Below are 25,701 nucleotides of genomic sequence, written 5' to 3'. Positions count from 1 at the left end.
GGGAACTTACGAGATCCTTTACTTTTCACTACCGCATTAGCTAGTGATATGCCACTGCGATTGCTAATGTAGGCGTTGCTCAGTTGTTCTATCTCATATTCCTTTTATCTCCCGTTTCTAAAACGAGTGGGGGTCACGGTAGTCTAGTGGTTAACGATACACACTGACGCCTTGAGTGTCCAAAGATAGAATCCAGTCTGTTCCACAGAAGTCACTTTCATTTACGATGTGGATAACATTCACGCGGTCTCTCCCGTAATCCCTGATATCTTTCTAGAAAGAATTATGACAAGAAATATACCGGAGAAACCAATGCCTACAATAGAATATTCTGATTCATACGATATGACGATGATGATGAACTCATCTAGTATAAATTTGGAAATTACATTTTACCACGGCGACCGACGAACTAAAATATAACAATTGTACCCAGCGAGTCAGGCGTTAAAGGTCAAAGGTCAGCTCCTTAGACAAAACAGTTAGATGCAGGAATTAGATCACGTGTTTGGTAGATTGGAACAGAGTTTCAATGCAGTTTTCCGTCGGGGATTAACCTTGGTAAACATGCAGGAATCAAAGTGAATCCCGAGACTACCTGTTCCTCGACAAATTCTTTAGTAAGGTAAGAAAGACTGTATACTTATATATTATAAGACTTTGTAGTTTATATTGTTTCCGGGAGAACTATTTTAAACTATATTTTCATAAGAAAAATCCTGTCTCTCCCCCTTTCTTGCAAAGAATTATTTCTCAATAAAACATATACATCGTCAACGTTCTTTAGTGTTTTCCTGCATGAGATTTCTGCGCCTTGAGGTACAAAAAAATCAAACCACTAGACGATTAACGCTACAAATCAGCATTCACACACATGAGAAAGATGCGGTGGAAATGATGAAGTCTAACACGCATATATACAAAGACTTTGTTTAATCCAGTTCCTGGTTGAAAACAAATATACACACAAGTGAACGCTTGCTGAAGGCGCACACGCACGTGTTTCTTGTAAAGGAGGTATGTTCCTATGTGTGACCATGTAAGCCCCTATTTTTTCCCCTTCGTTTAACGTGTGTCAGTTTAAATGATTTTTTATAGAATGATACACCTTCACTTACGTCGCGAAGGAAAGTGGTCAGCTATTCATATTTTGACCGACAGTAACGACCAAAGGAAGAGGTGCCCTTTACAAACTCAACTGAACCACAGGAAAAGTTGTCTCTAACTATATATAAAGTTAGGTATGTGTAAATGCCTATATATTTAGGCGCGATTCTTTCTTTCCTGCATATTTAATCATGTAACATAAGTAAATAGTCACCCATCAGACATCATTACTCCAACCTCTATTTTAATAATAGACCTCCTAAAACGATGACGTCAAACTATATGCAGGCATGAAGGAAAGCACGGTCAGAGTTTAAGTTTATATAAATATATAAATTGACCTGACGATTCCCCACAGGGGTAAACCACTGACATTTTTTGTGTAAATTAATTCCTCCAAATATAGGTTAAGTAAATGTATATGTACGTATATTTCTAAGTATAGGTTTCAGTCTTAATCTAATTAACTGGATAATATTACTTGTGTAGAATAATTGTTTAACGCATGGTTGGTTTGGTTGGTTCTGTTTTACGGCATATCAGCCCTTTTTAGGTTATTTAATGCCGAATCCAGTGATTTTGAAAGTAAAAGTTTTTAATAGAATATATTTATATTTTTTTTCAAGCCAGCTTCTATTTAACCCATAGTTGGGGCCCTTACAGGTACTACCACTCCAGATAAAAGTGAACCTGGAAGCAATGTCAATTAAGGAGTGGTCCCACACTCCCCAAAGCCCGCAAACTAGGGCATCACCATCGGATATAGTTTAAGGTCATATCCAAGACCGGTTGATCAATAACAAGTGATCGATAACAATTGATCGATATCAATTTACTAAAAACTAGTAATGCCGTATATGTCTTCATATGTTTTACAGAAAAATGTGTCTCGAAAAACATTACCTACATTTGTATGATGACTAGAACTAATATTTCTCACTGGCTTACATGTCTACTATCTTCCATTAACAGCTTCATTTACCAACATCTATTAGCACATGCCACCGCCGGAAATGAATTCAGAATTCAGACACATTGATAGAAAATGACATTGCTATTCTCGCTGTCTTAACATTCAAGCTGCGCTTCTCCATCATCGAAACTTTACTCATTCGAGTAAACAAATCCGCTATCAACCAAGCTTGATTCGAAATGTTTAAATGTTTTCAAACTGTTTCAATCGATGTTCTTAAAAAATCCAACGATTTCCATTTTGTAACTTATTGCGCCCCTAACGAAGACCCATGGGAGTCGAAAACGTTTGCAGATATGTGTAACGTGATCGTTACATTTTTCACTCTCAGACCCCACGTTGTACATGGAAGTTTCGCAAAAAACAAAGCAAAGAAATTCGACTTCAGTTTTTCTTTTTTATTTTAGTAATGCATTCACTAACGGTACTTTCTTAATAACGCTTGTATCTTGTTAGTTTTTACAGTTTCTCACGTTTTCCATTTGTTTAACAAAACTCTGCCATCTAGGCACGTGCTTAAATGTTTCTCACGCCACCAGAGACCACACATCCATCTCACATCGGCGTGCGCTTTCCTTTCCCTTCTCTTTCTTCCGATGTGACGTTACTTTGTCACGACATGGTCATTTGCATACACGTCATGCCGGGTTCGTTACAAGAAGGATAAATCACTGGCCAACTCGAAAGAATGAATCAGAGAAGAAATAAACAAGAAGTGCTGGTGTTGTCTAATCAAACATTACTACATATGTGTATGTAGAGAACTGTTTCCTCAACTAAATAAGCGTTCATTATGCATTTATGAACACAGCTGCTAGGCGTAAGGGTTCCAATATTTACTTTAATTTAGTTTCGTGGAAAGAAGGTAAAAAGAATGTGGAAGATCTTTAGTAAACTTCCGATACTTTTAATTTTTTGTAAAGCTTTAACAATATATATTAGAGATAAATTAATAAATATTCCTAAGATTTAAGTTTCTTTGTAGTATTTTAAACGGTTTCTGTTCGGGGCGGGGGCATATTATGAACACAGCATCTTATTTGAAAATTCAAATGTATAAGATTTGCGTTGATTTTGATCGGTTATAGTCGACATCTGCTACTGTCCATTTGGTTGGATATAAGACATGGTCAAGCAGACAACCAAACCATTCTAAATATAGGGAAAACGGAGGTCGCTATCTGAAATTAAGAAAATAATTAATCTGAAGGGAGAACATATTCCTTGTCACTGCCATCTGGTTTACGGGGCAGAAATCGGAACTTAAAAAAGCAGGCAGTTTTGACTATAACAATTGACCCATAATCATTAGACCCCAATAAAACATTAATCTATAAATTTCTTAAGAGGCCATTAAATTCGAGATATTTTCTAGAACTAAAATCTGGATCTTGGATTAAAATGGATCTTGATTAAAATTCAAATAAGGATTCTAAAATCTTTGTAAAGAGACATAAAAGTAGTGAAAAATTATTCTGTTCGGAGAATAAGTTTTACCCATCCTGAGACGAGTATTTTCTCATAAATATATATAAACGAATACCACTCGGAGAGTTTTCTATGCTCCAGTAGAGGAATGCAATACTTGACGGACGTCCTCTAGACCGGAATTGAGATGTTGTTTATGGCTGTATGCGAGCAAAACTTATTGGCTTGTAAGCAGTTCTGTTAGGAAACTGTTAGTGAGTTTATTTCTCCCAATTTTTCTTTCTTTTATCTAAGTATTTATTTATTTATTGAGTTTCATTTGATGCTTGCGCTTGTCTGAAAGCTACAAGGATGCCTTTATTGTCGTTTTATAGATTTTTCTGTCCGACTTTAAAACTTAAAGGGAGCTATTTGTGTTGTATCGTGCACTATCAACTGCTGAATGAAAAATAACTCTATGTCTATATAGTTAAATTATATATATATATATATATATATATATATATAATTTAACTATATAGACATAGAGTTATTTTTATATATAAAGTAAAGCATGTTTATATGTTTATACATTCTTGTCTGTAGAATCTACTCATAATCAGAACATATTAAATAATAGAAAGCTAGGCAACGTGCGACATAGCATATGCAAAATAATAGTTTGTCAACTTTAGCATTTAGAAAATACTCCAACCCACAAACTATATATACAAGCTGTTCCCCCTCTCTCTCTCTCTCTATATATATATATATATATATATATACATATATATATATGTATGCCTTATTCTCTTTTTTCTCTCTCACCTACTCTCTCTACCCCTCTCTCTTTATATATATATATGTATATATATATATATATATATATATATATATATATATATATATATATATATATATTCTATCGACAAGTTTATCATATGTGATCGCTTTGTTTTTTTTATTTACTTTAAGTATGTCTAAATTGTCGTCGGTGTTGTGGTGGTCGTCGGGGAGACTTGGCGTTTATAACAATCTATATCGTTTGAAATCATACGAAGGACAAAACAAAAGGATTCTATCGACAAGTTTATCATATATGATTATCTGTTTTTTTTATTTACTTATAAGCACGGTCGAGTCACCGGTGACTAAACCGGTTCCCCCACCAGCCTTGCCTGGTGAGGAGAGTGGCTAGTCTTCTAGAAGAATTAAAAACAAAACGTTTCAAAGGGCGGATGAATCCCTTTTGGGGTCAACAGCCAACTAGGTTTCATGTATGTGTATATACCGAGCGAGCAAACGGTATAATCTAACTCCTCCTGCTGCCTTCTAGGGCATGCCTCCTATAGGAAAAACTAGGAGATGGAAAACCCCGAAATAAAGCCAATAAAACCCCAACGGCGGAACGAAAAAACCGGCGAAGGAGGGCAACGCCTGTCGCGCAGACAGCAAGGCGGGTTTTGGTGAATCAAAGACCCGGAAGCTCTATGCAAGCTGTATTGTGGAGGCTGCCTGTCTCATCCTTATTAAAGCGCAGTGGAAGCGCTACAGGCCAAAGCCAATGTGTGTGGCTTTTGCACAGCCACGACCACCCAAACAATTTTCACAGCGAGTGGAAATTCGTCATTTTGTCTCACTTCCTGTTTTCTATATATTTATTTTTCTCAATTCATCCTCATCATCGGCACCCTCTGTGGAGATAGTGCTGCAGGTGACAGGGACAGGACTGGATAAGCTGGAAGCTCGTGACTGCACTCGAGCAGCAGATATAGGATGGTCGTTCCTTGGTGACTACTCCGTGACACCAGGACTCGGCATCTGGAGCGGTGACTAAGCTGGTCTATTGAGGATCACGCCGCATGGGGATACCCCCAGAAAAGTGGGGTAAACATCGGTCACGGAAAACCTGTATGCCCATCTTACCGCGGCTGGCGGACATCCCACTAACGCGATCGAAACAATCAACCAAAAGATAATAACCATTAGTGCATGGAATATCGGCACCCTTCAAGACCAACAAAACGCCTCCCGCCCGGACCCACCTACAGCACTCATTTGCAAGGAACTTAACCACTTCAATATTGATGTAGCTGCCCTTAGCGAAACCAGACTACCCGAAGAGGGAAACATCAGAGAAACTGGAACAAGGGAAATTCCCCGAAGAAAGCCACGCATACATTGTGTTGGCTTTGCAATCCGTTCCCATCTTGTACAATAGTACAGCATTGTCCGCACGGTCATTACTGAACGCCTAATGACTGTCCGCTTTCCCATAACAAGGAACCACCACATCACCCTGATTTCAGTCTACGCCCAAACTTTGACTTCAATTGACGAGGTAAAAGCTGCATTTTACACCCGACTCAACTACACAATCCAGAGAGTGCCTACTCGCGACCAGCCCGTTGAGCTGGGCGACTTTAACGCTCGAGTAGGCAAGGACTACCATCTATGGGAGGGGATCATTGGCCACCATGGCATCGGGAAATGTAATGCCAATGGACAGCTCCTACTTGGTTTGTGTGCGGAATACCAACTTGTTTTGACCAACACCATTTGTAGACGCCCCAACCTTTGTACAAAGACAACATGGAGACATCCTCGGTCCAAACACTGGCATATTCGGAATTATATTCTAACCAGAGCTAGAGAAAGAAAAGATGTTTGCATTACACGAACCATGCCCGGAGCAGACGACTGCTGCGCGGATCACAAGCTACTGCTTTTCAGACTGATGGTGACTACCCCTCGACCACCTAGAAAGAGACCCAACTGCGTACACCACCGACGCTATCATTGCAACAAGCTCCGCGATCTACTGTTGGCCAAAAAATTTCAAGAAAGATTGCGAACGCCACCTTGAAGAAAGTGTGGGCCAGATCATCGTGGAACACCACTGAACCACCTTTAGAGAGGCCATGACCTGTGCTGCGGAAAAAAAACATCGAAAAGTCAGGACTAGTTTGAGGAGAATGACATGATAACTCCTCTCATCGAGGCCAAACGTTAGACACGCCTAACCATGCAGAACCAGTTCACAGCTGCAAATAAAAGTTCTCACAAACAAGCTTTAGTTGATTGCCAAATAAAGAATCCGAGAAGCCCAGAATACCTGGTGGCAAATGAAAGTTGAGGAAATACAAAAGTACGGCGACCAACGAGACCTGCGAAATGTCTAGGCAGCAACAAAAGAAATTTCTGGCCCATCGATCACCATCGGATGGTTTAAAAGACTTGGATGGGACCAGGATTATCACCGACACCGATTTACCCCAAAATTGACTGAGTAATTTGGTAGAGACCGGAAAAATCAAATTTTAAAAACTTTGACCCAAATTTTAACCCCTTAAGTTTTATTGCTTTCGGCTCAAATCGAATTCAAATGTTTGATCCCTGTCCAAATAACCTACATATAAAATTTCAAGTATTTAGAAGCAACATTAGCGGGGGAGTTTGGTAGAGTCTGCGAAGATCAAATCGTGAAATAAATGAATTATATAAATAAATAAATAAAAATAAAATAAATAAATAAATAAATCCACACAAAATCAATCGTGTTCTCGTCACAGGTTAACTTAACCCCCTAAACACTTTTTTTTACAAAAAACTTCTTTTGCTGGAAGTTTATTTATTTTCGTATTTTATTATAAATTCAGCTTTTGAATATAAGCGTCGTTGCCTGATGAGGTCTCTAGTTACAAAATACCGACTGACTTCTTATGTAGAGACAAATTCAATATATATATATATATATATATATATATATATATATATATATATACACACACACATATATATATATATGAGCTAATAAACCTAATATATATAACCTAATAAATAAAATAGAAAAAAAGAAAATCAAAATTGAAAATAAAATATTAATTCCTCCTTACAAACACTGGCTCTACCTTTATAACCAATAATAATAAAAAAAAACTTTAAATACACCAATCCTACATAAAGAAATGAAAGCAATAACAATCGCCCCTGGCGAAGATAGGATATATTGATTGAAAGAGCTTGAGAAGAATATGGCTGAACAACAACAACTGGGGGCCATAATATACAACATGCCAGCCGAAATAAAAATGACCGCTGGCGAATTGAAAAGTTACCCGATCGAATAATTGTGCATATATATATATGTGTATGCATATATATATATATATATATATATATATATATATATATATATATATATATATATATATATATATGTATGAATATATATGCATGCATATATATATATGTATGCATATATATGCATGCATATGTATATATGTCTTCATATATATATGCATATATATGCCTACATATATATATGCACGCATATATATGTATATATATATCCATATATGTATGTGTATATATATGCATATATATGTATGCATATAAATGCATGCATATATATGTATGCATATATATTCACGCACATGTATATATTTTTTCATATGTATATGTATGCATATATATGCATACATATATATATATCCACGCATATATATATATATGTATGTGTATATATATATATCCATATATGTATGTGTATATATATATGCATATATATGTATGCATATATATATATATATGCATATATATATGTATTTATATGCATGTATTTATATATGTATGCATATATATGCATACATAAATATGTATGCATATGCGTATATATATATATATATATATATATTTATATATATACATGCATATATATTCTAACAGAATTACCTGACGCTTGGTTGATTTACTTTTGATCAACAAATGTTCCACACTTCGAATACTTTCGTCGTTTTCATCCGTATTTTTATCAAATCTATTGATTGCCTGCTTGTGTCAGTGACCCATCATTGTGCACTGCAACAAATATTTACATGCCTCCAGCAGTGACTTAATTTAATTGCACTGTAGAGAGCCTACTTTTGATTTTATACAAATATTTTTATTTAACGGCTTAAATTAAAATTTAACATACAAACATCAGGTATCATAGTTCAATTTTGTTTTAAATAGAAACATCCATTCTGAACGCATCCCGTCCTGTAAAAGAATCTACTGCTGATTTGATACACCGTTTGATACACCGGGCCGTTCTGCTTGTGCAGAGATAAAACTTCTTATGTTAGACTGTATAATTATCTTAACTTTGATAAAATTAGATTTTTTCGATTATCACATTTCAGTATTGATCGGGGGCACTCCTATATAAAAGATATCTTATAACACTCCCAAACATATTAACTATATTTACGTGAAATTAAAAAAAACATGGGCCCGCTGTTTCGGAGTCTATTGGGAAAAGCTCATGCTTATACACAGAGGCAAAGTGACTTATATATATATATATATATATATATATATATATATATATATATATATATATACTAGCTGAAGTACTTGGTGTTGCTAGGTTTTATTTGATATATTTGAGTATTCCGTCCTCATACATACTCTTATTCATTAAACGAAACATTAATTCATAATTGCTTCTTTTCCCACATCCCCCACAAGGTAGGTGCGATTTATGCTATAGAGATCCCGCCAGTAGCTCGAATCCTCTTTCCTGTGTTAATCTTTTTTTTCTTAGTCCTACTTCATTCAAAATATGACGTAAGAATTGTAATTATTATTTTATATCATAGTGCATATCTGAAAACTGTTAAATCTTCGTTTGTTCTACCTATTTTATGTACAATATATGTAATGATGAAATAAGTAATCTATTTTGTTAATGAAATAATTAAAATTTAATTTCAAGCAGTGCATATCTGAACACTGGTAAATTTACTCGTCGCATTAATTTGGAAGAGCCTCAGCATTTTGACTCTTACAAGTTTGTACATGTAGAGCTTTCAGGATTAAGTCCAACAACTTTGAGGCTCTGTCCTTAGGCTAATTTTTATTGGGAGTTGTAAACGCTTGAGCTGAAATGGCATGTCAGATTGGATTAACGGGAGTCCGAAGACTATCACAGTTACACCGTTAAAATTCCCATGTGTTACAATGCCTTCCATAACATTAGTTTTTAAAGATTTTATTGCTAACTGTATTCCATTACACAGTTTATATGGATAAATATTTCTTAATACTATAACTGGAGTTCCTTCCTTCAATATTAGGTTATGATGTGACATTCTAGGCAATAGTAGTGAATTCTATAGGAAATTTTACAGCCCGATCTTCATCAATAACACAATGGATTGATAACTCTTGCAAAACATTATAATTGATCATATCAAAAGCATAATTTCTAGCGGCCAAGTTTGCTCTTTTACAAAGCCACCCAACAATGCGAAATTTTTATCAATATCTTAGAAAATATTAGTCATCATGTCACCAATTTAATTTACCGTCTGGCTACATGGTAATTTGTGCAATTGAGGATCTCTATTCAATGTTATTGAACCAGTGTCAATGAAAAGGAGTTGATTTGAGAAAAGTGCTGCAGACTAATCCTCATATAAATGTGTCCTCTAAATAATATTCTCCAAACTGAAAACCAAAAACGTGGTTATCACGCAGTATTGCAAAAGTGCCGGATTTTTAAATCACATTTTAAATGGGAAGAAAGAATTCGGGAGAGAATCAAACGTTCTGTTCCCAAGAACAGCACCATTTTGTTTAATAGACTAATCATTTATTGCAGACTAACATTTTGTGTGATCTATACCTATTTTGTAACCATTATAATTAAATGTTAATAATGTAAAGTTCTGCTGTAGAATGATTTCGGAATACCATGTAAATGTCGACTTTTATGTATTTTCGTGTATGCTGACAACGAACATAACAGTCAAATTTGGACTGATAAGCCGTTTATGAGTTATGAAAACATTTTATATCCAACACAAAAGGTAATGTAATCCTTCGCAGCCATCTTGTCTATACAACCGAGTAGTTTGTAATGCGCATACGTGTACCTTAACCAGACGACAAAGCAAGTATTTTTCACCACCATCCCTAGAAAAAAATGAGGTGTTTATTCCGAAAGATTTTCTTAACAGGGGTAGGTTGGCGTATTTATTCCGAAAGCCATTCTTAACATGGAGAGACTGACGGTGTTTATTCTGAAAGCTGTTCTTAATATGAGGAAGTTGGCGGTATTTATTCCGAAACCGTCATTAACATGGGGCGTTTGAGGGTGTTTATTCCGAAAGCTGTTCTTAACATGGGCAGGTTGGAGGTATTTATTCCGAAAGCCGATACGCAGACGCATTACTAATTCTTCGGTTTTGAAAACAATGGCTGCAAGGAATTACATTAGTTTGTACGTTGGATAACAAATGTTTTTATGTCGATTAAACTATTTATCACCCCAAAATGTAACTGTAATATTCGTTGTCAGCATACAGAAAAAACTTATAAAAGTCGACATTCTGTATGTGAACGGTGACTTGTAGTTTATGTAAAAAATACCGAAAAATTGTATTTTAGTCAGAGAGATCAGTTGTTTAAGAAATGCCATTGAAGTTAACATTCGGTCTCTCAAAATTTAATGATTATTTATATTTTATTAGTTACGAAAATTTAAGTATTGTATTAAAATAAACCTTTATTTTTTGCTGTCATGATTTTCTTAAAACTATTTGAATTCAGTAAATGTGTAAGGAGAACATTAAAAAAAAACACAGCACATACATTCGTAAGCTTTGGAATTTTTGTTTGAAATTCATTTGTTTATCTAATCGATGAAGAATAAAAACGTCATACATGGATGATATCGTCTTATTTCTTTACAAAAAGAAAAGGAGAATTATTGATAGAAAACGAGAGGAAATATTTAAAGTAAAATAAAGCTATTTAGAGAAAAGAAAATTATCTAAAGGGAACAGGAGTAATAATTTAATTTAAAGAAATATAACATTATTAAAGTTAGGCTAGACTATAAATATTTCCGGAGAAATATTTACGTATTACTTGGAAAAAAAGAAGGAAGAAAAGAAACGCAGAAATCTGACATAAGTCCACATAAGATGTCCTATCAAAACTGTATTTAGAATTTATCCTCTTTCTTGGAACATTTACGTAAGAATTATGACTTCGGTCATGAGGTAAAACATATTTGTCCAAAAAATAGTTATCATCTTAAAAAGCTTGAAGACATCTGTAAGAAATAAAAAAGAAATGTTTTATTTTCCAGCCTGTAAACAAATTCTGATTCCGCTTGCAGCAAAATACGTTTAAACATATTTAAATTCATTCAGTTTTTCACATTTATTAATACAAAGACACGATGGCAACATTTTTAAAAAAATACTTTGTGCTATAAGCTAGGACCGAAACCAAAACATTCAGTCTTACAGTTCTCTACCGTAATATTTTATACATATATATTTATACACACACACACACACATATCTCTCTCTATATATATAAAGTGGTAGCGTTCGTATGTGTGTCTGTGTGTACAACTCCCAATGACCAAAGAAATATAAAGGCAAAATGGGTGTACACCTCTCCTGATCAAGAAATGCTAATGCCCATATTAGGATACTTATGCCAAAGGAAACATTATATATTGTATACGGACTTTCAATATATAGCAATCTTCAAACCACTTTCACATTATTGAGTTACGGTCATTAACATATCACATAAAAGTTAATCTATTTAAATAATTACCTCGATGACATTACTTATTCGACATAATAGCTTTGTTTCAACTGTGCTAATTAAAAAAAATAATTATTATTTAGTTTATTTAAATTTCAAGTTATATTTGATTGAACTGATTTCATCTGAAATCTGAAACCGTTTTATTTTCAAACCAAAAACTAGAAAACCAAACGGGAAAATAACTGTGATAGTTTAATTGAAACGGAGCACGTTATTAAATATTTGTTTTCATTTCGAAATATTATTCTAAGCTGAATTATAATTTATATTCTAATTCGGAGGAAATATTTTCGCTTATTCTTAATTTTTATTTGTTAGAGAAAAATAATTAAAACTAATGCCCTCATTTACTTGAATCCTCACGAGGGCAGAGTTACTTAGAGACACATGTGAACAAAATCCATCATCCTCTACTCTTTTTGTTTATAAAATGTAATCGGCATTGCCCAGGATTAATTATACCATAGCAAGTGTGTGTAATAGCCTGCGAAAAAGATTTTCTTTATAATTTATTTAATATCTTAAATTAAAAATGGTCAATTTTACGATGTGACCCAGCGTCGTTTAACCCTAGAAAAAATGGTCAATGTCAAGTTTCTTTCCAACTCTTCAAAAAACTTGAAAATGACAACTTTTAATGGTTTTCGATGGTGCTGAAAACGAATATCTAAATTTAGGGCAGATAAGTAGTTTTCATGATATGAAACATTACTTTTTCAAAAAGTGGGAGATCACTTTCCTATATAAATTTAACGTAAAATGGGCACCCACTTTCTAACAACCTAATAATTTCTTCATATCCTCAAACAAATTTAACTGTGATATTAGTTTTCAGCACCACCGAAAATCGGCGCTGTTTTTTTTACTAAGGGATTCGTTTATGTTTTCATAATTTAGGACATAAATAATGCTGCCAGTAAGCTTACACGAGCGGTTTCCAAAAGAATATATATTTTTTTAAATTTGGGTATTCAATTATAGAATTTGTATAGTTTTTAACGATGCTCCTGTACTTTTCTTAACCGCCTCCAAATGTAAACATAATTTTGTGAAATGTTAAACTGCAGAGGCACCTGTTAACAACTATACTGGTTCTATAATGAAAAAAGAACGAAAAACAAAAGTATGCTTTTGTAAACTTACTAACAGCATAATTAGCGTCCTAAATTATGAGATAAAAAAAATGAACGCATCTCTTAGTAAAAAAGAAACAGCGCCAATTTTCGGGGTTGCTGAAAACGAATATCAAATTTGTTTTATGATATGAACAAATTACTAGGTGACCAGACAGTGGGTGCTCATTTTACATTAAATTTATATAGGAAAGTGACCCTCCCACTTTTTGAAAAAGTAATTTCTTCATATCATGAAAACTACTTATCTGTCCCCAAATTTAAACATAATATTCGTTTTCAGTACCACGGAAAACCATTAAAAGTCGTCATTTTAAAGGTTTAGGGGGAGTTGGAAAGAAACTTGACATTGACAAAAAAAATTAAGACCTGTTTTTTGTAGCCTAATACGTTTAAGCAGTCTTTATAAATAATATGAAAGAAGAAATTTTGAAAAAAAATTAGCATTTTAGCGTGGGGGATAACTTTTCTATATAAATTTAACGTAAAATGAGCACCCACTTTTTGGCCACAAAGAATTCAACCAGACATGTCATCTCTAGCATTTTTTCAAGTTATGGGGGGGGGGGGACAAAACATGACAAATACAAAACCTTTTACTTTTTTGTGTAGTGGAGGCAGGAATTACATTTGAAACATAAAATAACGATAAATTTAATTAATTTTTATGAAACCATTCTGTACGTTCACCTAACAATTTTATAAACAGAACGAACCCCAAAATATGACAAATTCATTTTTTGGGGGGATGAGGGAGAGGAGGATTGCATTAGAAATATAAAATGACGAAAAATGTCATTTAATTGTTTTTGGAATTAATTTTTGGTAGATCTTTTTTTTCTTTTTTTTTTTTTTGCTATCGCACGGACATTCGCTGTATTTTTTTTTTAAACAAAAGTTGTAATGATTAATTTTTAATTATCTTTTCTTTGCAGGGAGGGGTATTTCCATTACTAAATATCCGGAGAATAGTTTCTTCTCTTTGTAGCCTTTCTGCTGAAATATCTGGCGGAGAGGGTATCACATACTTCTTTTTTTGGGCGATTACATTTACATGTTTTCATCCGTTCTTTTATTTTTGTTGTGGGAGTATCCACGTTGCCCATGATGAAAATGATTAGTATACCGGTGTGTTTCAAATAGAATTCACGCCAACCCAGGCAACGCTGGGTACCTATGTTAGTACATTTATATTTATATATGTGCGTGTGCGTACGCACATATATATTCATATATTTATTTATTATGCATGTATATTCAAATATATATATGTACACATATATACGCATATATATTTTGTGTGTTTATATATATATATATATGTGTGTGTGTGTGTGTGTGTGTGTGTGTGTGTGTGTGTTTTAACTTAATAAGTAGTAAATAAGCACCGGATTAATATGAAGAAAAGATAAAAAATAATGTTGCAAATCGTTCTCATCTAAAAAAAAAAAAAACGTCCATCTAGAGTAATGTATATGTTTATTTTTTACTCAATCTGTGCTTAAAAAATGAATTGTTATTGTTTTAAATGTCTTTATATAAAAGAAAAAAAAATGATTATTGATTTCTTGAGTAATTCTTTTAAAGATTATTACCTATGCTACTAATCTTCCTTTGGTTAGTTCATTTCGTAGAAACATACACAGCTAGCATGAAATCCAGTGCTACAGGTCACGAAAAATTGATACTAGACTAGGAAACAAGGGAATAAGAACAAATATAGTACAGGGTGCTACGGTAATAGTGTCGCCCTAAAGAAAGCAATATTAGAAATTTATTTTAATACCTTTACGAAAAACATCAATTCAGCTGACTTGATTATGCAGTAGTGCTGAATCTGTTGAATGTAACCGCCTTCAGCCTCAATCAGAATCTCGATACGTGTCTGGAACTGGGAGTATGCCTTTTACGCAAGCATTAGTTGGAGCTCGACGAATAGCCGGCAGACGGCAGCTATCAGGCTGGCCTTGGTAGTGTGGGCGATTATTTTTGTGATGTGCTCGACGTATGACCAAACGAAGTAGCCCAGCAGCTCCAGGTCCGAGTAGGAAGGGCAGCGAGAATAGGATACAAACTGGCAGCACTCAAGAAGCCTAATCTGGATCTTTTTGGAATTGTGGATATCTCCGAGTCCTGCTGCCACATCCAGTGTCTGTCAGCTGCAATCTGATTGCATCAGGAGATCACCACGCACTTCAGCACTTTCGTGTTGACTTTAAGCCGACATCGAAGATGTAAGGTTGCATGATGTGCCCCTCACATGATGACCAAAAGACCATAACCGTGACAAGAAGATTTGTTTTCATCACCCATGGCCACGTCTTTTAAGCGTTGAACCGTTTGGATTTGCATTTCGAGGGTGCTGGCCATGGTGGTGTTGTCATAACTTGGGTCGATAGAGAGCATGAGTTGTACAGCCGCGCATTTCCGATCTCGCTCGTTTAACATTTTGTCCCTTTCAGACATGAAAGAATGCTCCTATCGCTATTACGATTTGTACATAACTGGACAACTAGTACTCGTTCTGGTCAACATAATAGAACATATGTAAATTCATTCCGTTTGGGATAATTTTCGGCTTGTAAATTGTACAGGTATGATATCTTATAATTAAATAACAATTACAACTATTTTTAATCATTTGAGGAAGTGCACATGGCAGACAATAAGGACTGTATTGTCACATTAGAAAAGTCAACGTTTCAATTTAATAGAACATTTTGTCGTTGAGTAATCTTAAACTCTAAAAATTGTGCAAATATTGTTTAAAAATTTTTGAAAGCGATTTAATAATGCTGTATAAGTGTGAGTCGCTCTAAAGGCATCTTTACCTGAGAAGCAGCGTATCATTGATTTGTGGGCGGAAGGAAAGACGCACATGGAAATCACAATCAAGGTCGGATGTTCAAGATCGGTGGTGACCAAAGTGCTCCGGAAAGGTGCTGAGCGGTTTTCCAACATAAATCACAAGAAATGCGGACGAAAGAAAAGCACCACCGAAAGACAAGACCGGGCACTAGACAAGGTGGCAAAGAAAAGCCGATTCCAATCAACGTCAGATTACTGAAGCGTAGAAACAGGCTTCTGGTGCCGACGTTTAGATAAACACTACCTATCGAAGGCTCCGGCAACTTGGATATCGAAATCGTATAGCTGCCACCAAACTGCTCCTTAACAAGAAGCAGATGGTGAAGAGGCTGCGATGGGCAACTGCTCATCAAACCTGGACTGCAGACAAATGGCAGCGTGTGATCTTTTCAGATGTGTCTCGATTTTGTATGTCCTTCGGCGACCAAGGGTCACGTGTTTGGTGAACAACCACGGAACGGTATAACCAAGAATACGTTAAGAAGTCTGTGAAGTTCCCGCAGTATTGCATGGTTTGGGGCTGTATAAGTGCTAACGGTGTTGGTAATTTATGCTTCATCAAAGGAACTGTAAATGCAAAAGTGTACCAAGATATTCTGGAAGCCAATTTACTGCCAGTGTTGGATAAACAGTTTGACAGGGAGGCTACATACATCATTTTTCAACATAACTTAGCAGCGGCACACTCTGCTAAGACCACGTCTTCCTGGCTCCGATAACGATCGATCCCTGTTCTTGAATGGCCAGAGAACTCGCCAGATTTTAACGTTATTGAATCCTTGTATGACCAGATATAGAGAAAGCTCCGCAAAGAAAAACCTACTATCTTTGCAGCCATGAAGATTGAAATCCAGAACACATGGGGTTCAGTGTCTCCACAGGATTGTGAGAAGTTTGTTGATTCTATGACCCGGCGAATTGATGCTGTTATCAAGGCAAAAGGTTCTGCTACTAAATATTGATTCATTTTATTTGTATTTGTGTTAATAAAATCTATTCTGTTTACTTAGCTGCCTTGTTCTATCAATATGAAACATGAAATATTCAAAAATTGACCTTGCAATTAATATGCAAAGAAATTCTGTCGCAAAACAACTATGTCAGTTAGTTTAGTATGATAGGCATATTTTAGCATCAATTACATCTCACAGATCGTTCTCAATAAGAATTTAGCGCCAAAACATAATGTCCTATTTTTTTGACCAGCACGAGCAGGTAGATCACGTAATATTGTTGCATCATTTCGGTATATTGCATAATATAGTAGCACCATGCCGGTAGAAAAAATCACAGAGTACACTCCTGCCTGTATATCATGTAATATACTAGTGTCATGCTGGCAAATAATATAATATAGTGGAATCATTTTTAAGAAAAGTATACCACGTAACACAGTCACAGTAGTGAGCAGGCTGTTTCTGAAGTTAGTATTGAAAGAAATGTTACAGAAGAAAAGTTTACTAAGATCTAGTGGCAAACAAATTGCTACATTGAATACACATATACAAAAATATATAATAATAAAAAAAAACTAATACCGGCATTAATTGTTTCAGTTATCACTAATTTGCGTTGAAGTTGTAATTGTTAAACAGCAGCTGAAGTTATGATGTTGACAATCATTTCAGTAGAAGCTAAACCATTTTGGCGGCCTTTTATCTATCGAACTTAGGCATAGTCCTAAGAGGCTCATCTTTTCAGGCCTTTGCATCCAGGCTTTTGGGTAGATCAAGATTATTGCTTGTTGTCTGCCTCGCTCTCACGAACTCAGCACTATTTCTTTAGGATCGCTGGCTAGATTGTGTCCATCTTCTGACCTTGTATCACATCCTCCTATGGTGGTGGTGGGGGGTAAATATTTACCAAATAACAAAGATCCACTGATGAGCAGCTCTCATAAATAACGTCAATGTTGATCTCCTTTTTCCTTTATTGTTATTCCCATAATAGCAAAATGAATATTTACTTTATCATATTTAATATGTAACTTAAAAATTATAAATGATAAAATTTATACTTGTATAGTTTGCTTAAAACGTCTTGTACAATATATATATTAAGGAGTCGCAGAAGTCAAAGGCAATGCAAGAATTGGAGACATCACGCTGCTGGTGCAATTCTGTACTTATCTAAGAGCCAGGTACGTCCAAGCATGGAGTACTGTTGCCACATTGCGAGAAACTATTTATCCTGCCGTGACAGAGTTCAAAATACACTTCGTTGCCTTCTAAGGAATGCCCTTTTCTCTTTCCTGCAACCTCTTTCTCACAGAAGAGACGATGCGAGCCTGTCTCTGCTTTATCGTTATTTTCATGACAAGTGCTCATCTGAGCTCACATCTGTGCTCCCCCCTCACCAAACTTTCACGAGAAACCCTCGTCTAGCTGAAAACGCTATCAATAATTTCCCCTTATATTTATCTTTGTCTAAACCTAAACGTAGATTCTATGAACAAAGTTTCTTTCCTAGAACTGCACGCCTGTGGAACTATCCTCCGTTTACCTGCTTTCCAGCTGACTGCAATATCGCCGTCTTCAAGTCCAGTGTAAGCAAGTTCTGTATGAGCCGTTCCACTTAAGTTAACAAATTTACCGAATTTCCATTACTAACAATTACTATGATTTTGATACTATACACTCTTTAACCCTTATCCTCGAGTGGCCTCTGGGCTTTCATAAGTGGTGACTTCTTATGCTAAAAAAAATCCGGCTATTATTATTTTATGATTGAAAAAATTTTTTTTTCTTTTTTTCTTTTAGTAAATCTTACCTGTTTAGTCACATCTTCTATACAGTGATCTGTTTAGTGACAGCTTCTATATAGTGATCTACTATCTGTAAGTTTATTCTATTATATATGTCGCATGAGTTTCAGGATATTTGAAACATCTATTATTTGATCAAGAAGTCTTAGCCTGAAATATATTAGGAAACCAGATCAAAGTCAATAGATTGCTTGTGATGACATGAGTACAATTTACTGAAAACAATTATTTCATTTAGTTTTAATTCTCAACGCCGGCATCTTTATATTTCTGGCTTTGTGAGAGCCTTCAATGGCTGGTATTTTTAATCATTCAAAATACAAAACAATATGATAATATGGCTTGAGAGTTGATAGCGATATAACGATATTATATTGGTGTGCGTAAAAATAATGTTAAAACTGGATTTTTTCTCATGAGATTAAAAGGAAGCAGAGAAGTGTAAAATTCCACCAGAAGTTAAAAATTAAAGTTAACGATATGACGTCAGAATATGACATTACTGACAGAAAGTCCGGCAAAGAAGACAGAAAGTTTGGTTTTTTCTCTAAAATTGGTGAACTGAGGAGTGTCAGTCATCTTTTTCGGAGGTTTGTGTTTTTCTGTCCTTTTCGATAGCGGACGATATGAAAAGGTAAATTTATAATGCAATGAAAAGATAAAACAACAAGCATGTTGTTATAGAGTAAGAATGTCAGTGAAACATAAAGTTCACAACGATTGAATCATCGCCAACCTTGGTTAACAGTTTCTTTTCTCAAAACCGCTTGCCTTTGGAATTCTCCTCCTACGTTCAGTTGCCCCAACAATACTAACATGAAGAAATTGAAATGGAATGCAAACAAATGTTTTGATGCTTACCTCTCCATTCAGGTTGTCCCTTTAAATTTATTCTTACCACAGTGCTGTAGCCCATTACACTTCGGTAGCAATATACTTTGTTTCGGGTTAAAAGGCAATATAACTTTAACACACCATTCAATCACCCATCTCTAATGTCACACAAACAGATAAGACAATATTAAAAACATCAAAGCACAACACAAAGATCGCATCACTGCTGACCTATACAGAATTGAACCTGAATAAGTTATGTTCTGAGGGATTAAGTACTTTCGGATTAACTGGTGTGTGCGTTTTTTTAATATTTTCATTCAGTAATAGAACTACCAGAAAAGAGAGGAAGATGGTTGCTGCTTTCATTGCAACCAAAGAAAAAGAAGGCGAAGACTTCAGTTTTTACTGTTAAAACATAAGGACAATTTCAAAATGCCATTTTCCACGAATGTGTCCAGAGAAAGAGAGAGAAAGAGAGAGAGAGAGAGACGGACAGACAGATAGACAGACAGACAGACGGAAAATGACGTCGAACAATTTCCGCCTATTAAGAAAGTGATTCAACACTCTAATTCTGTTCAAAAATTTATTATTACACTCAAGCTTTGTTAATCGTTTCAAAAAATCAACTATCAAAGTAATCTATCTCTGACTAGGTCATTATTTACATCCTCTTCCCGTTAGGTTCATTTTTATCACTTCCCTTGCTTTCTTTTAATTACGACAATAACAGCTGCATTAGACCTTCGGGGACGTCACTTTCTACTGAGGAACTACTTTCCTGTCAAAAGAAAATGAAATTACCGACTCTTTGTATAAAAAAACAAAAAACAAAAAAAGAATATCTATATGTGGGGATAAAAGAAAGCACCACTGTTACAATGTCTCTCATTTATTCTGAGACAACACCAGAATATTGTTACGTTTTCAATAACAAAAAATAACCACTGTTTGTTTACGAAGGTTTTTTTATGTGTGGGTCTTTTAACGTAGCTTCTATTCTATGTTGATACTTACTTCTCTTCGACCATCGTAGCCTCGTCTAGTCGTCGCTATGCAAATAAAGCTTCTTTACATGGAGGAAAGACACAAGGAGACGTTTGCTGAGTTTTTAAAGGTTGCATTAAGGTAAGTATTGATCGGGTAGAGAGAGAGAGAGGGAGAGAGAGGGGGGAGAGAGAGAGTAATGTTCTCTTAATTATTTTTCTATTTATTTACTCCCTAACTAAACTGGAATGCGTGACACATAAAAAGAGAAACAATCTAACATTTCGCACTTTGTTAATCAAAGTTTTCTACATTATTGATGATGTCTCCTTCACACGACTTCCAAGGAGATAAATAAGATTAAAGTGTAGTATCTGGTCTCAGCATTCCAGTGACCTAATTTCTCCTATTTGTTTTTTAAGGAAGAGATAATGCTTACTTGGACCTTTGGCTAAGATCAAAGTGTAGTATGTATGCTCAGCGATTCAGCGACCTCATCATCCCTCCCTCTACAAAAATGAAATTAACGATCATCGCATTTTTACTAATACTAAACAAAATCGCCAGACAAGTTTAAGAGAAATGATGTCATTTCCGGTAAAATGACTCGGCCGTTTTCAAATTATACTAAAATATTGTTTTGTCCTTAACGTTTTAGTTTGACCTTACATGTAAACAATCTTTCAGTGAACGCTGGGAATGATTCAGATTTTGGTTATCATGCACTAACTGTGACTCTTGTCAAAATACATACGCGCTAACTCAATTGCCACCGACGTTGGATTCCTACGATGTAGGAGTATACCAGCTGGGGTAATATATTTCCGGTTTCTAAATTAACTTAATCGTAACAATTTATCAAATATGGAAAGCAATTATCTCTCCTTTAAGTCAATTGATACTAACATACCTTAATGTTATTTAACATTGGTCATCTGTCGACAAACTGTGTTTTATTGGGATGTAGAAATAACTTACTCGTAAAAAAGAGAATGATGTGCCGATCTGATAAATAAGAATGGAGGAAGAAAAATGAATTACATGCCTCCTGCATTAGGATCGTTCGGTTGAAAGAAAAAATAATTGGTCGTAATATTGGCATTGTTTATAGGTTAAAGACAGAACATGTATCTCCGTTATGGGATAGATCTATGAGGCATAAAAAGAAATGCTGATGGCGGGACGCTACTTAAAACTGGTTTGGGGTTCTTGTGTCGAAGTAATGTTCATCAATTGGAAGAGGAAGAAGAAGAAGAAGGCTGAAAAAATACAGCTGGAAAGCATACGTATGGGGAAATTACAGTTTGATGGATTTAATCAAGTCTGCATCCTTTTGATATAGTTAAGCAGATAAATCACACCCCTTCACTGCAGAGATGCCGGAAGTTATCTGCTCTTTCCTCCAACTCCTAGACTTTTGAATTCCCTACTGGTTTTCTGCTTCTCTGACTGTACAGCCATGCAAAAATTTAAAACTAATGTAAACAGATATCACCCTGCTCAACTTGCTACAAAATGCCCCTGCAGATTTGGTCCCAAGTCTCTTACGTTTAAGTGTCAATATGCCTTGTTCGGGGTGAATAAGGGCAAACTAATAAAAAAAAACTAAGACTAAAAAAATATGGCAGCTCAATAAATGTCAGTCTTGTTATTTAATTTAGTTAACGTTTTTCCTCGCAAAAATTGGTTCATGATTCAAATATTTTATTCCAATGTTTTCTTTAACTACTCGGAGACCCTGGTTATCTTTAATCTCATTCAATGAAAATAACTGTTAACTATAGGAAAACAGTTATCAGAAGCCTACCTGATTCATCCGCAAAAGCAATGAATATCGAGTGGCCCTTTGGACTTCGTAAGCGGTGAACCCCAAGTAAAAAAAAAAACAACACACATACAGCTGATAAAAGCGTACATCTGAAGCAGGCTGCTGTATTCACACAAGTATCCAGTTCACGTTCCTACGTACGCTAACGTAATTTCTACCTGAACAAACCACTTCCGGCAAGATGTTCCTTCCCATATGAATAAGGTAAACGTTCCTTATTGAGAACCGTCTTTGTAATTATTTGAACAGACATTTAATAACTTGTTTTTTTACTTAAATGTACCGAGACTCTAAGATTGTAGGAAGTTAACTTGTTCTTATTGCGAGGAAATATGACACAAGGTTGGAAGGTGGGAATAATCTCAAGAAAGAGCACGTTGGACCTGCAAAAACTGCAACGTCGGCATTCTCCGGTGAGGACGGCTCAGATAAATGCAATAAACTTATTTTACTTTAAAGCCGAGAGGGAACGCCTGGGAGGGTTGACCGCCTAGGCTATCCAGAACGGATGCATGAACCTGACAGATAAAAGGCCACCGATATGCCTCGGTTTCTGGCGAACTGATTATCTACATCGGAACCTTGACTGATACATAAAACCAATTATAAATGGACGTAGTACAATATGTTAAAGTATAAAGAGTGTACGACTGTTGATGAAAAAAATAAAGTGGTTTACCATAGTTAAGGGCGACACTAAAGTCAACTTTTCCTTAGGAATATTGGAATAAGCCATTCTTTCCTCAGTATAACTTTACTCACCCTTGAGTGTTACCTTAGAATGCTTAGAATTTAAAGAATACCTTAGAATGTTCAACAAGAGGAGAGGTATCATATATCACCTCTAAAACCTTTAGTATGGCGTGGATTGAACTTAGGTCCCTCGACAGATTAGCGAACACTCTTACCATTATTTGAAATGCCATTGTAAAATGATTCTGGGGTACCCCCACTAAAATTAGCCTATGAAATAATCTATATATTTTTAAAGTGAGAATGTGTGTGAGGGCGCTTTATAGCCTATATACTCAACGGTTTGCAGACTTAAAATTTGGTATATAGAGTATTCAGACTGGTGGAAAACTTCATCGGTTTTTATCTAGAAGAAGGGCGGCTAAGGGGTAAAATTGAAAAAATGGTACGTGATTTTTAACTACATGTTAACTGTTTCACGAATGCGCATGCGCAGCCGTGAAAAGTGACAGCTTTTTAATGTAAAAAAAAAACTAGATCTGAAACACATTTTTACGAGCGTGGCAAGCTGGTCTAATGGTTATAGTACTCCACCTACTATCTTTAAGTTTAGGTGTCGATCTCAGCTCAACAATTTTATTTTTTACTTACAAGAACTGAACTGTTTAGAAAAAACATAATACTCGCATGCGTATATCTCATTGTGTCCATGAATAAAAATATACTATTCATGCTATTTTACGACCGGGCAACGCCGGGCAACGCCGGGCAACGCTGGGTGGCTTGCTAGTAAACTAGAATTCTAATTTCACTACTTTATGTGTACACAGAAATAAACATATTTATAAATATATTGTCAGTATACAGACCCACTCCTTTAGTAAAGTATTGAAAATAGAATTGTGTTATATCGATAGCATCATGTCATTGCTATATCTCGAAGTCTACAGTAGCAATCATAAATTATCTACTTTTTATTAAACAGAAATATAACCAAGGGAGATGATTGATTTAATAACACTTGACAGAAAATAGACATGTTGCCATTACACAAGCGACATATAAAAACATATTCACAGAATTTACAGTACTAGAATACCCATTTCTTGGACCTGGAACAGATCTAAAATGTCTACAATATGGTTCGGCTTTAAATGAATGACATCAGCTGCAAATATACGCGATTTATAATTCGAAGAGTGTAATATATCTACGCAGGATCCAATGATAAAGTCATCAGCAATACTAAAGAAACAAGATTACGCGAAACTAAGAGTAGAATAATTATCAAAGCTAAACGATATCTTGGCTTTGATAAACTCTACCCTGAGGACAACGCTAATTAAATCCCAGCGTGTTTGACAAAGATAGTCCATTGTGTTTTGTATATACATTTTTGTCCTTCTCTCATAATGAGAAACAAGAGAGTGCGAAGAAATAAACTGTAATAGTCATTGGAATGCAAATAATGAAACAACACTGACAATATTCGGACAAAATTGCATATTTGTGAAAAGATATTAAAGCAAACATATTTTACGCCAACGAGTTTAATGCGAAACATTGTTCGTTGGGAACGTGTTCTAATATGGATGTATGATGCACCTCGAATCATGATTGCGAGCAACGCTAGAACAAGCAAACTTCATGTGACTAAACTCCCAGGCAACGCCGACCTACTCAAAAAAGCTAGTTTATGACAAAAGACAAAAATCTTTTGAAAACATAAAATATTTGAAACAATGATAGATTTTAAACTCGCAGCAAAATATTTACCGAGACAAATATTTGAATCCAATTTAAATATTTATAATTATAAAAGACTTGGAGTTTAGTTCAGCAAACCAATAATATTTACAGTTTACCATAAACAATAAGAATAACCTGTTTGCGTTAAATGCGTAACTATTTAATAAACGAGGTTATGATATATTCACACAAATAGACGATACAGTTAGTCAGTGTACAAAGTTCCGTTCCAGACCATTAAGATATTAGCTCAGAAGAGATTTTGTCTCTTGTAGTCCGGAGGCATGACGGGACGCCTTGAAAATAAGATATAGAAAGCAAATGAGAAATATTATTATTATATTCGTTACAGGAGCTCATGTTGGGGACACCCCCAAGAAGTCAGAATAAAATAAGGTATGTGCTTTATATAGTGCCATGCAGAGAAGGATGGTCGTTTCATTGTTAACGAACTGTATCTAACATTGTATTTTTCATTTAGTGAGCAGTAAGTTGAATGTATAACAAACGCACACAGGCACTCGCAATGTATATGGCTATTGAACAATGTTTGTACATATCCGAGTACGAACATTTCATGCTAATCGTATTGCGATTTAAAAACGTTTTTATATACATGTTCTTTATATGCACATAACGGTAAGAATACATTTAAGACAACCATTGATATTCTATAAGACACACACACACACACACACACACACACATACACACATATATATATATATATATATAT

The sequence above is a fragment of the Euprymna scolopes genome, chromosome 17, assembly GCF_053919585.1.
Source record: "Euprymna scolopes isolate OS-2025 chromosome 17, ASM5391958v1, whole genome shotgun sequence".
Taxonomy (NCBI): domain Eukaryota; kingdom Metazoa; phylum Mollusca; class Cephalopoda; order Sepiida; family Sepiolidae; genus Euprymna; species Euprymna scolopes.
The sequence above is the reverse complement of the archived record's forward strand: the minus strand, read 5'-3'. Positions refer to the sequence as shown.